Below are 13,234 nucleotides of genomic sequence, written 5' to 3'. Positions count from 1 at the left end.
TCTCCTTCTCCATTCTCTCTCCTCTTTGTCTCTTTCTGTATCTCTCACCCTCTTTCTCTTTGTCTCTCCCACTTTTCTGTCACTTTCTCTCTCCTTCTCTGTCTCTTTCTGTCTCTCTTCCCTCTTTTTTCTTCCTCTCTTCCTCTCTCCCACTCTTATCACTTTCTCTCTACCGCCCAACCTGTCCCCATACTTATCTTTGACTGATCATGTTTGCAATAATTTACCTTTTCTAAAAAGGCGCAGTCCCTTTACTGAATCCCGCCCCCAAAAGCTGCTAGTGTTGCAGCCTCCCTCCATGCAGCTTGGAACTCCAAGCAGAAGAGTTCCTCAGCTTTTGCAAAGAAGCATCAGCTCTGGGTGTGCCACATCTGCTTCATTCTCTTTGAGAGCCACTTTGCAAACAAGGTGCAAAGTTCACACTTGGGTGGGCAAAGCACCTGGCAGATGATTCCCTGCTTGACCTGGGGCTCCCTCATGCCACAATCAGAAGAGCGAGGCAGCTGGGGAGGGAACACCATGTCCAACTGACTTTCTCAGTGGTTTCACTGCAGCAGCTTGACTGAGCAAGCGAGGGAAGAAGAGGGTCCAAAGAAAGAAGATGCCCTGGCGGCAGGGGCTGTTTTATCATGATCTCCTTTCTTTCTCCAGCCCCCAACCTTACCTCGCTTGCCCTGGTGGCACCTCAGCAGTAACAGCTGAGCTAGAGAAGGATGTGCGTGATAAAGCAGCCCCTGCCACCAAGGACGAAGGGGAACACCCGTCCAGGCATCCTATTGTCTCTGCTTGTCTTCACCCAGGCTTGTGGCGCAGGTGCTGCTACGACATGCCATCCCCCCCCCAATGAGTGAAGGAGGCGAGTGAAGGAGGCACCAGCCACAAACCACCCATCCATATTCAAACCAGCCCGCATCCTCTCCCCCCGCACAAGCTCTTTGGAGGGAGATATTCTCTCCCAAGACCAGCTTCTTTCCTGCCCTCCTGAAGCGTCAGTCCGTAGTGGGAGGCACAGACCATTCAGTGGTGAGGTGGCAGGGAAAGTGAGTCTTCTTTGCTAGCCTCCCAGCTGGCAAAACAGAAATTTTCACCAGTTCAGTGGGCGTGGCTAAATGAGGATCATGTGACTGAGTATCTGCATGAGTGATGTCAAGTTGGCTCCACCCACTTAGTCACATGCCCTCCCACCTAGCCATGCCCACCAAGCTGGTAGTAAACAAATTTGAAACCCACCCCTGTATTTTAAATTCCTATAAGTGATCATTACAATTTCAAAAACTATGTCATTCAGCTATCTTCAAATGGAAATGTATATCCTGACTTGTACTAGTCTTGATATGGAGAGAGAGAATAGGAATATATAGTATATGGTTAATATAAAAAAGCAAAACTGTCGGTTTTCATAGTACAATATTTGTGAACAACTAGAAATTTAACGAAAGCATGGTCAAAAGGACCTTTCCATATTGAGCTATTTCATTTTTATTTGAATGAACATGATTAAAATTGGATCAGCCGCAGTGGGCTTTGCTAGGCCTCCAGAATTCAATCACCTTCTCATATATCCTCAATGTTTGAAGGAGATGGGCAGTTCAGAAAAGAGAGAGAGAGAGAGAATGCTGTCACCTTTCTCAGGTATGAAGAATCAGATTTTCCATGCCCTTTTTTCAATTCTTATCTTTTAAAAAAATGGCTGCTCACCCTCAAGAATAAGACTGGATACAAGCCCGGCTTGATTTCTTGGTCATTTTCTCCTATATTCTTGTGCATTCTTTTTTTTTTACCTTGTTTAATGTACCTCTGGATTGGCTATTATTTTTGTGAACAAGACAGTACTGCTTGCTACAATAGGATTTACTGCTCCCTCTATCACAAGGAATACTAGGGTAGAACTATTAAATAAAATGGAAGTAATTATATGGGAATTTAGCAGTTGAAATGAGAAGCCAACAGACGTACAAAACAGAAAATAATCAGGCTTGCTGCCACAACAACAAAATTAATCTACAGAAGAGCAGAACAGACCAAGCCCTCATTCTTGCAATTAAAAAGGAGAAACACTCTGATACTGCCAACAAGATTTCTTTCAATTAACCTTATGTGATGTATTTGAATTAAAAAAAGAATCTGCTACTGAAGACACTAGCAAGACTAAGAATAAATATAATATAGAAGAAGCATCAATTACATTCCAATTGTAGTCTGTTTTCAGCCTCATTGCATTTGGCAAGCACATCAACATATTTTACTATCAGAAAGTCTTTCACCTCACTGAAAAATTCAAGGAGCAGACCAACAAGCCATGTTGTTAGGCTGCAGTCATTAAGCCCTCGCTTGTTAATGTCCTGCATACTGGTTGGTTTAAAACAGGGGTGTCAAACTAGCAATGACATGTTATCATCACGTAACGTATATCACAATTCTTTCCCCTTCGCTAAACCAAGAGTGGGCATGGCCAGAGTGTGATGCACACGTACCCCACAAGCTGAAAGTTGGACACCCCTGGTTTAAAATGTTCTCAGTGGAAGTTAAGAGCTCTTGAGCGATTTACTAAGGAGAGAAGAAGGGATGGGTCATGGAAAAGAGAGAAATAGATGCTTGTCAGCTAAATACTACAGGTGCATATTGATAATTAATGTTTTTTCACCTGAGTACACTGTAGCTGTATTCTCATAACATCCTAGACTAAGTGGAGTTGGGAAGATGTAATTCAGTTATGTTGTGAAAACCCAGTCATTGTTGCTTAAAACAGACTGTTAACATATTGTTTATTCATTTGGACAGAGCATGTTACATGGCTCTATCAGTTGTGTCTTAAAGTTCAGTATATTGTTTGAAACCTAGTCCCTGTGTAACCCTGTGAGTGTAGAGGCTCTTGCTTGTGTTTCAATAGGGCAAAAGTAGTTTTGTTGTTCAATAAGAGTGGCATAACTTGATTCTTCCAGTGTTCTTCTTCCAATTTATTAGTAAAACCAGTATGATAAAATATTTTTCCAAGATAATCCAATGCCCCTGTATTTTTTTCTCAAGAGACCTTTGGGAAAGTGTCATATAAAAAGACGTAGCACAGCTCCTGCTTCCTTGGGCAAGGACAAGCTGTTATGTCAAGTTATAGCTCACTTTCCTTTGTGAAGGTATTTGTTGCACTCATTTACAACGTTTAGGAATTTTCACTAAACCTTTACAATGGAAGGAGCATACTGGATTTTCTGAAAGTACTGAATGCAGGGAACGAGTTATCTTTTTTTTCACCCTTTCTTTCTTAAGAATGTGTTTTAAACTGAACTTTTCTTGCTTTTCATGTCTTTAGTTCTTAAAAAGAAATGTTGTCAATTTTAATATAACTATAGAAAAGTTTCATTTCAACAAGCAAGAGCAAAGCTTGAATATGCTAGCAACATATTGCCAAGTCCAAAAAGCCTATCCTTTTGCCTGGGAAAAAAGTGTTTAAAATGCAGAAAAGTTTAATCTTACTTTTCCTGCTCATACATAGAAAACCACAAAATCTCAACATTAGTTTATGTATCCATTTTCACTAGGCAAACCTTTGCTTTTGTCAGTACATTGCTGGCAGTGTATCAAGCAATCAGGCCATAGCAATTCACACACACATACACATTTTTGCCCTTCGTGGCAAAAATATATTTTATAACTAAACAGAGCTGGCAAAGGCACACATTTCAGAAAACCACAAGAGACTTCATTACCGCAACCTTCTTGTTATGAGAAACACATTCAGATCATTTATTTAGGCCACACATTACCATGACAGATGTGCATGAAACACCAAACCAACCTCTGTATATGGCTTAGCGCCCGTGGACAATTATGCATTTGCCAAGCAACTCCCATGGAAATGAGGTGCAAATATTTCTTTGTATATTCTATTTATTCCTTTCCTGGAAAGGTACCCCCAGTTCCTTGTAAGCAACATATAAAGGAGCGCTGGAGGAGAACTATGAGGCGCAGCCGCAAGTTTGGTGGTACCTATCTCTGATTCCTGAAGGATTTGGAGCTGAAGAATGTAATTTTTGAGGTATTTGCCTATAGCTTTGTTGTTGTTGTTGTTGTTGTTGTTGTTGTTGTTGTTATTTTCAGGTGATGCATGTCTGATTGGCTCTCTCACTACAAGGGAATGAGATCAGCCTATCTGAGACCTCAATAAAAAATAAAAAAAGTCAGTCACAAAAAGAGACATTGGATTATGCCTGTGTTCAGTCTGTCACAAACACCTTTTAAGAGCCGAGAAGTACAGCTAGGTAGAGAATACTTAGAAATAGCATGCACACACGCACAAGCAATTAATCTAAGCAAAGTGAAGGAAATGAAATCATTATGTCTGCAGCTATAACATCTTGGAGAACAAATTTCCTGCCAGGATAATAAATGAATTCTTTTGTTTCATGTTGGCCACAGTCATGTGACTACCTTGGCCTATTCTTCATCTGGAAAATTTTGCTGTATAATACCCAGATGGCTTTGAATTTCCATTGCTAAAAAACAGTCTTGCAGACAATTTCCAGTCCCCTTCTCATGCCTCTTAAAACAGTCAGACTATTATAAAGATGAGAAAATGAGGCACAAGAACAACCTTATTTTAAAAGAAGCTTTGTCTGGCTGGCTCGCTGCCATAAAAAATAAACATATTTATTTATGTGATTTATATTACCATCCATCTCTCACAAGTGATAAAAACACAGAAAAGCCCACAACATATAACCCCCAGGTGCCCAAGTATAAACAATTACCACACTCATAGGGCGTAAGAAATAAAAACATCTGTAACTGCAAATGGAACAGTGAGACAGATTTTAAAATAACTATTGGGGGAAGGAGTGTCCCCGTTTCGAGGCTATTGTTACAAATCCTTTTTTAAAGAGGTGATTAAAAAATCCTCAAAACTGTTATTTTCTCTAAAAGTCGAGGGAGGGAATTCTAAACTTGGGTTACAATTTAAGGAGTTACCACATCCACTCCTTAAAACCCCGGGTTGGCGGTCCAAAGGTCAAAATTGCCAAATTGTGACTTGTAATGTGAGAGAGAAAAAAGGAAGTTATTAAAGTTATGAGGAGTAATTATGTTAACAGTATAACTATTAACTATAATTAACCATTTATCTTAAAATTGGACTACATGTATGTTTTATCCTGCTCCCTCACTTTGCTTTGTGCAGTCCCTCATATTTCAATCAAAGGCTATGAGTGAACTTCATCCTTGAAACTGTTTAGACTCCCTGCTTGGGCCAACAGTATATAATCCAATAGGAGGCATAAATAGAGGCAAAATCCTATAGTTGGCTGGTATTTAAACAGCAATGCATGTAGACAAGTGCTGGATAAGCTTTTGACACGAGAGCTCAGAACTTCCTTACACACAACATACCATGTCCCAATGTTTCCCTGGAAAAAGGAAGTCAATATTGACTCTTGACTTAAAAATATCCAGAGATGTGGCTCAATTTAGATCAGGGATCCAGCTGTGGGATGAATGGATGAATTCTCTACAGTTTACATTATCTTACAGGACTTGCCTTGAGTGGTGGGATTCAACCAGGGTAATAACCGCTTCGCTCTCAGCTTACTGTTGCAGCTACCAGTTCACCCGAATTGGTCCAAACTGGCTGAATCCCACCCCTGCTTGCCTTCATAGTTGCTATTAGCCTTCAATGGAGAACAGGCTGATAGGTGCCCTTGTTGCACTATGTTTATTCCCCTCCGCAGTTAACAGTAGCTCCAGACTCAATTTAAATAAAGAGAATTATACAGGAAGGAAAATATCAATCACTCCACTCTTCCTCAGTGCCATGATATATTCCAATTCCTTTAAAATCTCCCTAAATGTAGATCATTCAAATGACATCTTTAATTGTCCTTCTTCATTTCTTTTTGATTCACCCAAACAGTCCCCTTAGACTTGATGGTAGCTTTTCCTTTCCTTCCTGTCAAGGCTCTTGCTGATGGAGCTGTGCTAAGGAATATCTATATAATTAATGGGATAGTATAAGATGATGGATTTGGGAAGTTATTTTTCATATACCGGGAAATTATAAATTCTTTTAATATTCTGTTCCCATAATATAACTGAGTCAATCACAGTGCAATGAAAGTCAACATGCTATCTACTTCTAAAGCATTTTGGTTAGCTTATTGTCTTAGTATTCTCCTAGTATATGCATTGGCTTCAAGTCCCATGAAACTATGGCTAACCTCTGTACATGGTCTGTGAATTTTGTAACACACTTTTTTCATTCTTGTTTTGCAGATCCTGGAAATACAATTTAATGATATTATCACTTGTATAAGACAGTATTTCTAAGCAGACAAACTCTAATGTACAATTCAGATGAGCCAAACAGCCACAATAGTTCCATTGTTTCTCTTTAACACAAAACAGAAACAATAGAAAAACACAAGAGGATCACAAATGGAACATGAAAATGTCTGGAACTCCATGTCTACACAAGTACAAGTATTTATAAGTGAATACATAGACAATATACACAATAAAAACCTAATCTGATGCTAAGGTATTTCAAGAGTATTTACATTCCCTGGTGTTTTTAAATAAAGCAGGCTACAGAATCCATTTATTTTCTCTATACATTGAATGGAGATCAGATCCTGGAAAGTTGATGAAAAAATGAAGGTACAAGTCATACATTTACACAACTTCCCTGCTGAAAGAAGGCAGCAGAAAGCTGACTTTATACTGATTAGTTGTACTAATTAATATTATTAATTTTATGGTATAAAGTTAGGTGGGCTTATTTTCATATAATTGGATCTTTGTTGTTATTCTAATTTCAGATTTAGGTTACAGTTCTGTTCTTTCAAGTTACTCTAAAAGAGTTGCAGATTCCTCTTCTATTTTAAAAGAAAGCAGTGGCCTCTTTGGCTTTAGTCCCTGGAAAGGAAGAGACCTAACCCAGTATTGCCCCTGTGAATCATTCATCAGTAGAGAGCAAACAGATTCATGAGCTCATCATTCAGAATCAGCAAAACAGCCTGTTTGACATTGCTGCCCTAGAGGACAGGAAACCAAGTTGAAGCAACAATGGTGGGGACAACTGGAAAGATTAAATTAAGAGGGAACAAGGACAACAGTATCCTGTCACTGTTAGACCCTATTCTGTTGCAAAATCAGCTGCACAATCAGACATTCACTTGCTTTTCTATTTCCCAAAAGAAAACATTAAAATCTTTCCAATATAAAATCTCCTATGCTTCAATACAATATACAGTATTTGGAAAATACACCAAGCCTTATCCAGTACAATTTTTCCTAATAGTTGTCCTAAATCTACTTTACCCCAAAAAATCCAGAAATTTTAATTATCTAGCTAAGGCTGAAAAATTTTCTATTCCTAGACGGTGAACATAATAAAGAGTTGCTTTGTTTCAGCTTTTCAACTATATAAGCACTAATTTCATGTCACTACCTGGTATTCAACGCTCTCTGAAACATGTCATATTCCAAACTCTTTATTGCCTTTGCTCTTCTCAAGTCCTCATCAGCGTGTTTATGTGAGACCAGAGGGTATACAGTTACAGCCTCACTACTGTTAAGTACCTTGTTTTTGCTAATAGATGTCAAAATGCCACATGTTATTTAAAAATAGTTGTAAAATGTTGTAAGTCTACAGTCCAATATAGCACCCCAGGTAATACTTTGTGACCAGAGAACTAAGAAAATTCTGTTTATTTGCATGCATGCATTAATCCATTCTTCTAAATTCACATCGTTTGTAAATATGAGCTCCTGAAGTAACAGCATTTTTATAAAGGAGGCTTAGATGTCAGTCTCTCACCTGCTATTCATGTTATTGTTTGAACCTTACTAATAGGAAGAAAAAGAAGAAGAGAAGCATCTGTAATATGAATGAACAGTCCAGCCAAAGCAATTTTTACATTTGCATTTCAATAGGACCTTAGCTGCTTTCATGGGGTATAAAGATATGCCTACAAACAAGAGTGGGGAAAGAGATTTGAGCTAATTTATTTTATTTATGTATTTGGAAAATTTATATTTTCTCCTATTTGCTCACAGCAACTGAAGGCGGCTTACAGGAAATAAAAACACAATACAAAATAAATTAAAATAATAAAATAACCCCTACCCTGGCGACAACATTCATACCAGCCATTTAATAGGCTTATCCTGCTCTGGGTTCCCCAGGCCTGCTGGCACAACCACATGTTCAGGACCTTCTGAAGGGCCTATACAACTTACATTTGTCAGAAAATTCCACATCGGTTTTCTTCTGTAAAAATCATCTTGCTTTGCTACACTCTGGATCGTACACATTTCTTAGTAGTATTAGAAGCAAAGGTGGGTCACTCCCAGTTTGGCCCAGATCAGGTGAACCAGTAGTAGCGGTGGCGGGAGACTCCACCCACCCACAAGCATGCATAGGAGCGCACCAGAACCAATAGTAGAAAAATTGGCATCCCACCTCTGATTAGAAGCTTATACTAGCTGTGTATGTGTATGTGATTATGTGAGAGAGAGATCCATCTTTCCCACCTTCTTCAGTCTCCCTGATTGCTCTGAAAAGATCCATGGAAGGAATTCTATGTAAACATGGGAAGTCAGGAATATTACAGACCATTGGAGAGGACTGTGTAGGTTTGTGTAGAATTACTGAGGAGAATTAATAAAAACATTCACATTCATTCAGTTGTAACTATGACAAGTGCAAGAACCTCACTCCCTACCAATCAGAATTGTATTGAAACTGTCTTTTACTGCAGTTTTTTTCCGTCAAATAAAAAGAGAATGGTTCCGGGGGAAATATAAAAAATATAAAATGATCTTTGGCCCAATACTTCTTTTGATTACAATGTTAGATTAATTTCCTCCACATTCACTTTGTAAATAATTAAACTGAATAGTTTGTCTTCAATTTCTTCCAGGGTAATTTTTGCAACCTTTAAATCTACTCTAAAATTCTGGGGTCTCCTGATAGTTCCAGGTGTACCCAAGATCTAATTAAATTCAGTCCTGCTTACTTTTTGAAATCAAACAAAGTTAGGTATGCTTTATGACCCTAAATATAGTCAAAGGTCAGAAAGAGAGAGAGAGAGAGGGAGGGAGGGAGGGAGGGAGGGAGGGAGGGAGAGAGAGAGAGAGAGAGAGAGAGAGAGAGAGAGAGAGAGAGAGAGAGAGAGAGAGAGAGAGAGAGAGGGGGGGGGAATTTCCTACCTTCTTTCAGCAAAATTTCTTGATTTTAGCAGTCAAATTAAGCATTCCAAAATTTGTTTGCACTGTTAAAACAGTTAGCAGCTAGAAAACCTGAACCACTGTACATCAGCTACTGTCTTATAGCTACAACACATACTATCCGACTCCTATACATTCCTACTGTAAAGTCACACATTCATTCTCACCAGTGGTGGGTTACAGGCTGTACGCCCCAGTACGGATGTACCGGAGTCTGCCCAGAGCACCGGGTACTGTTCCAGTACGGTGCTCCAGAGAGCCTATCCATCCGTCCTCGTTCCTTACCTGTATTTAAAGTCTTCGGTGCTTTGGCGCATGCACAAGGCGCGTACAGCACCTGTGCAATGCTCCACTGAGCAGCTGGAGCATTGTGGAGACTCGCAAATGCGTCGCTGGACAGTAAGATGCATGCATGCCCTGCGCGCATACATGTGGACGACACTGGGCCGATTCCAACCCTACCGGTTGGAACGTGATCCGGAACCCACCACTGATTCTCACCATCAAGAAAAGACTGTCCACATAGTATTTCACTGTAATATCTTCCTAAAACCTCTTGGTAACTTAATCTAATAATGTTTATGTGATGTTTCTAATAATATTCTTCAACTCTTTTACTTTGTTGCAAGTAATTTTATTGGTAGAGAGAGAGATATATATAGTTTCACAACTTACAAAAGAACTGGACAATTCTGTGCATACTACTGTTCTTGGGGTCCATTCTATGATGTGGAAAAATTAAAAGGAGGTTACCTGAGCCAATTTCAGCGAAACAAAAACAAAAGACATAAATTGTGACCATCAGATGTTTTAAACTGAATCCACAGTAAACCCCAGTCTATTTCTGTAAATCGCAATAAATCAAGAAAAATGGACATTGTTATTTGAGTAGCCCCAAATTTTCTGAGTATGGTCTCTCCACTGATAAACGCACATTCACAATGGAATCTTCATATCTTGTAAAGCCTGGTAGTAAAATACCTTAAAAACAATTCACAAATATCCACATACATGCCATGGATATGGTAAGAAAAAATTAATTAAAATTTACTATAGGAAAATATTATTTATTTTTAATTTTCACAAGTATTAAGAGAAGGAAAAAATTATATATCAATAATACAAATTATTGCCTTTGAACTTATGAAAAATATATATGGTTTATTTGCCATGATATAGTATAAAGGATGGCAAAAATTGCTAAATCCAAAATAAAACATTTTTATCATTATTTTAAATAACATAAAAGAATAACTGTTCTAGATAAAGGAATACTACATTCCTAAACTCCCTGCTTTTCCACTTTTTGGACTTCACACAAATCATCTAGAAAATAAGTTATCTTCCAAGACATTTCAAATATGATTTTTAGGAGCCCTGGTTCAAATATTGTCTTCAACAACCAAGACTGTAATTTGTCAGGACTTAGATTCATTCCAGGAACCTTTATATTGAAGGGTCAGCTCTTGTCCTATACTGCCAATTCTTAACAAAAAATATTCAATAGGAATGATGGAAAAAAGATTTAAAATTCTCCAAAGCCTGTTTCAGTGGTTTAGATTAGCTATTCAATCAATCAAGTTTTATTGTTCAATTTAGGTCATTGCAAGATTTCGTTAAAATATCTAGACAAAGACAGAACTGCATTTCAGCTGATTACTGGTAGAAAAATAACATATGGAAATGACATGGTGAAAAGGGGAAAAAAGAACATAAGCCAATAGTTAAAGGGGATATGGTATAATTAGGCAATGGCTATTTTCTTATAAATTGAATGTCTTTTTTAAATTCACTGTTTTTGTCTCTTTTCACTTTATAAAGTTCCCCAGAGTCATTTTGAAGTTGGGTACCTTAGACATTTGACAAATAAATAAGTAAATAATAGTAACCTATAATAGGAACTTATTGGTAGTTTTAGCCAGGGACATCATCAAAATAAACAGCCTACATGATGCAAATGACACCAAGTCACATGTATCCTTATGGATATGGATTACTTAATTACTTAATTCCATCTGGAAGGGCAGCTTGAAAGCCCTAAAGAAATTAATTATTAACACAGCCCTCTGCTTGATTCTATTGTCCCTAGAGCTTGGGAGTAGAAAAAGTTTAAATTTTGAATGAACCTTTGAAATAAATCACTAACAAAGTTTATTTTTGTTTTGTTTTTAAAATCAGAATTAGAATTCAGGAGAAAAAAAAAGAATTTTAAAAGCTATAGACTGCTTTTCTATCTTATCTGAAAGTTAAATACATATTTTTGCAAAGTTTAACTGGAAACATATACACATAATCCACACATAGACACACACAAAACTCTTCTTAACTGAAGAAAAGTTTTAAAGCTACACTTTGCTTTTTCCCCTTTTCTGAAAGTTAAATACATGCATATAATTTTGAAATGTTTAATTAAAACACACACATTCCTCAAATCATCAAGCAAGCAATGAGAAAAAGAACAAATCCTACTTTGAGCCTTTCTGAAAGAAAACAAAAACTACTTTAAAAAAAAACTTTAAACTCCTATGTGCAAACGTTTGCTACAAGTTTTCAACAGAGATGAAACACACTCCTGGAGTGACTTCTTATCTGCATGAAGCATATTTTACAAGGGAAGATCTGTTCTGATTCCAGACCATACTTGGCATGGAAAAACCTTTGTCACTTAACAAAAAGGGATGCTGGTTACATGTCCTGACATGTGAGAGCAGAGGCTAAGGCTTTTTCTTCAAGCAACATAGATGCTGATTTGTTTAATACAAAATTGACCTATAAGCCTATAAATCTAAGGGTGAGAAGAGCAAGATGCCTCCTGTTGGAGGGGAAGGCACTGGAGTTATTCTGCCTTATTAGTACAGATTCTATAATACACTAATGGTAAAGATTAAGAGTAGAAAAAGTAGAACTATATGCACAGAATCTCAATTTTATTTTATTTTGTGTTATTTTTAGAAAATCCAAGCCTGACTCCAAATTTTGAAACTCTCTCTCTGAAATCCTTCATTGTTGTATGATGGGTTGTCAACAAAGCCAAGAAGAATAAATTGATGGCCTCGTTGAAATAAAGTCACTAAAAGCTTTTGCTACAGTGTTCCAGTCGGGAGGCCTTATGGATCATTATAAATATTTCCACTAAGCTGGATAAATTGTATTTCATATTGGACAGTTTTCTTGAAATGGCAAGCGCCATGCCTTCCTCTGAAGCTGACACTAATCTACTTTTAGTAATGTCAGATATTAGAGCCAAATTGTCTGTTATTTGGAAAAGGCCAATGTGTCAAACTGTTACTCCTTTCAAATATTTCAGGATGTAAAGTACTCTTATTTTCAAAATATATTTTATTATAAAATTCAATGGAGGAATGTGAAAATATAGAGGATATACATCAGTATTTTGAAATTGCTGAAATATAACTTACAGAACAGTCTATTTCCCAGTTTGAGCCTACAAACCAGGGGATAAATTAATGTTTAGTTTGTATGCAACTGCACAGAAACACAACAGACCAATTTGTATAGAGGCAAAAGCATTATTTTCAAAATATATCGAATTTTAAGCAAAAAATGGGAGACTGGATGGTATCTTGACCAATGCAAGATGAAACAGGACAAACACCTGTGTATTCAGGATCACAAAATAATAAACCAACCACTTACAATGTGAGCATATTAAAGTCAACCCAAACAGATTACTACACACTTTTTAAACTCACTGTAGAATAAGTTTAGACAGAGTCCCAATCATGCAACCATATCAATATTGACAAATTTAGTGGAATTATTCAAATGCCTAAGTTTCTCCATGGGACATAGAGACAACCGCCATGACATGAAAAACTTCCAGATCCCAACCTACCAAATCCAATCTATTAAAATATGTATTGCCTAGTTTACTACAGCCTATGTATAATTGGAATTGTGTGGGCTCCTGGAGGGTTTGGATAAGAAGTCTATGAATCGTGTCACCAATTCAATCATTTTTATTGGCAGGGAAACTGTATAGACACAACCATTAGAT

At 37.5% G+C, this 13,234-nt stretch overlaps 1 protein-coding gene across 5 annotated transcripts in view; it reads right to left on the bottom strand.

Annotated features, from left to right (window-relative positions):
* Positions 1-13,234, bottom strand: part of EPHB1 (EPH receptor B1) — a 372,507-nt gene that overhangs the window by 321,364 nt on the left and 37,909 nt on the right. The gene's annotated exons all lie outside the window — the stretch shown is intronic.

This window comes from Thamnophis sirtalis, unplaced genomic scaffold, assembly GCF_051295495.1.
Source record: "Thamnophis sirtalis isolate CommonGarterSnake01/CBP01778 unplaced genomic scaffold, rThaSir2_p1.2 scaffold_11, whole genome shotgun sequence".
NCBI lineage: Eukaryota > Metazoa > Chordata > Lepidosauria > Squamata > Natricidae > Thamnophis > Thamnophis sirtalis.
The sequence above is the reverse complement of the archived record's forward strand: the minus strand, read 5'-3'. Positions and strand labels throughout refer to the sequence as shown.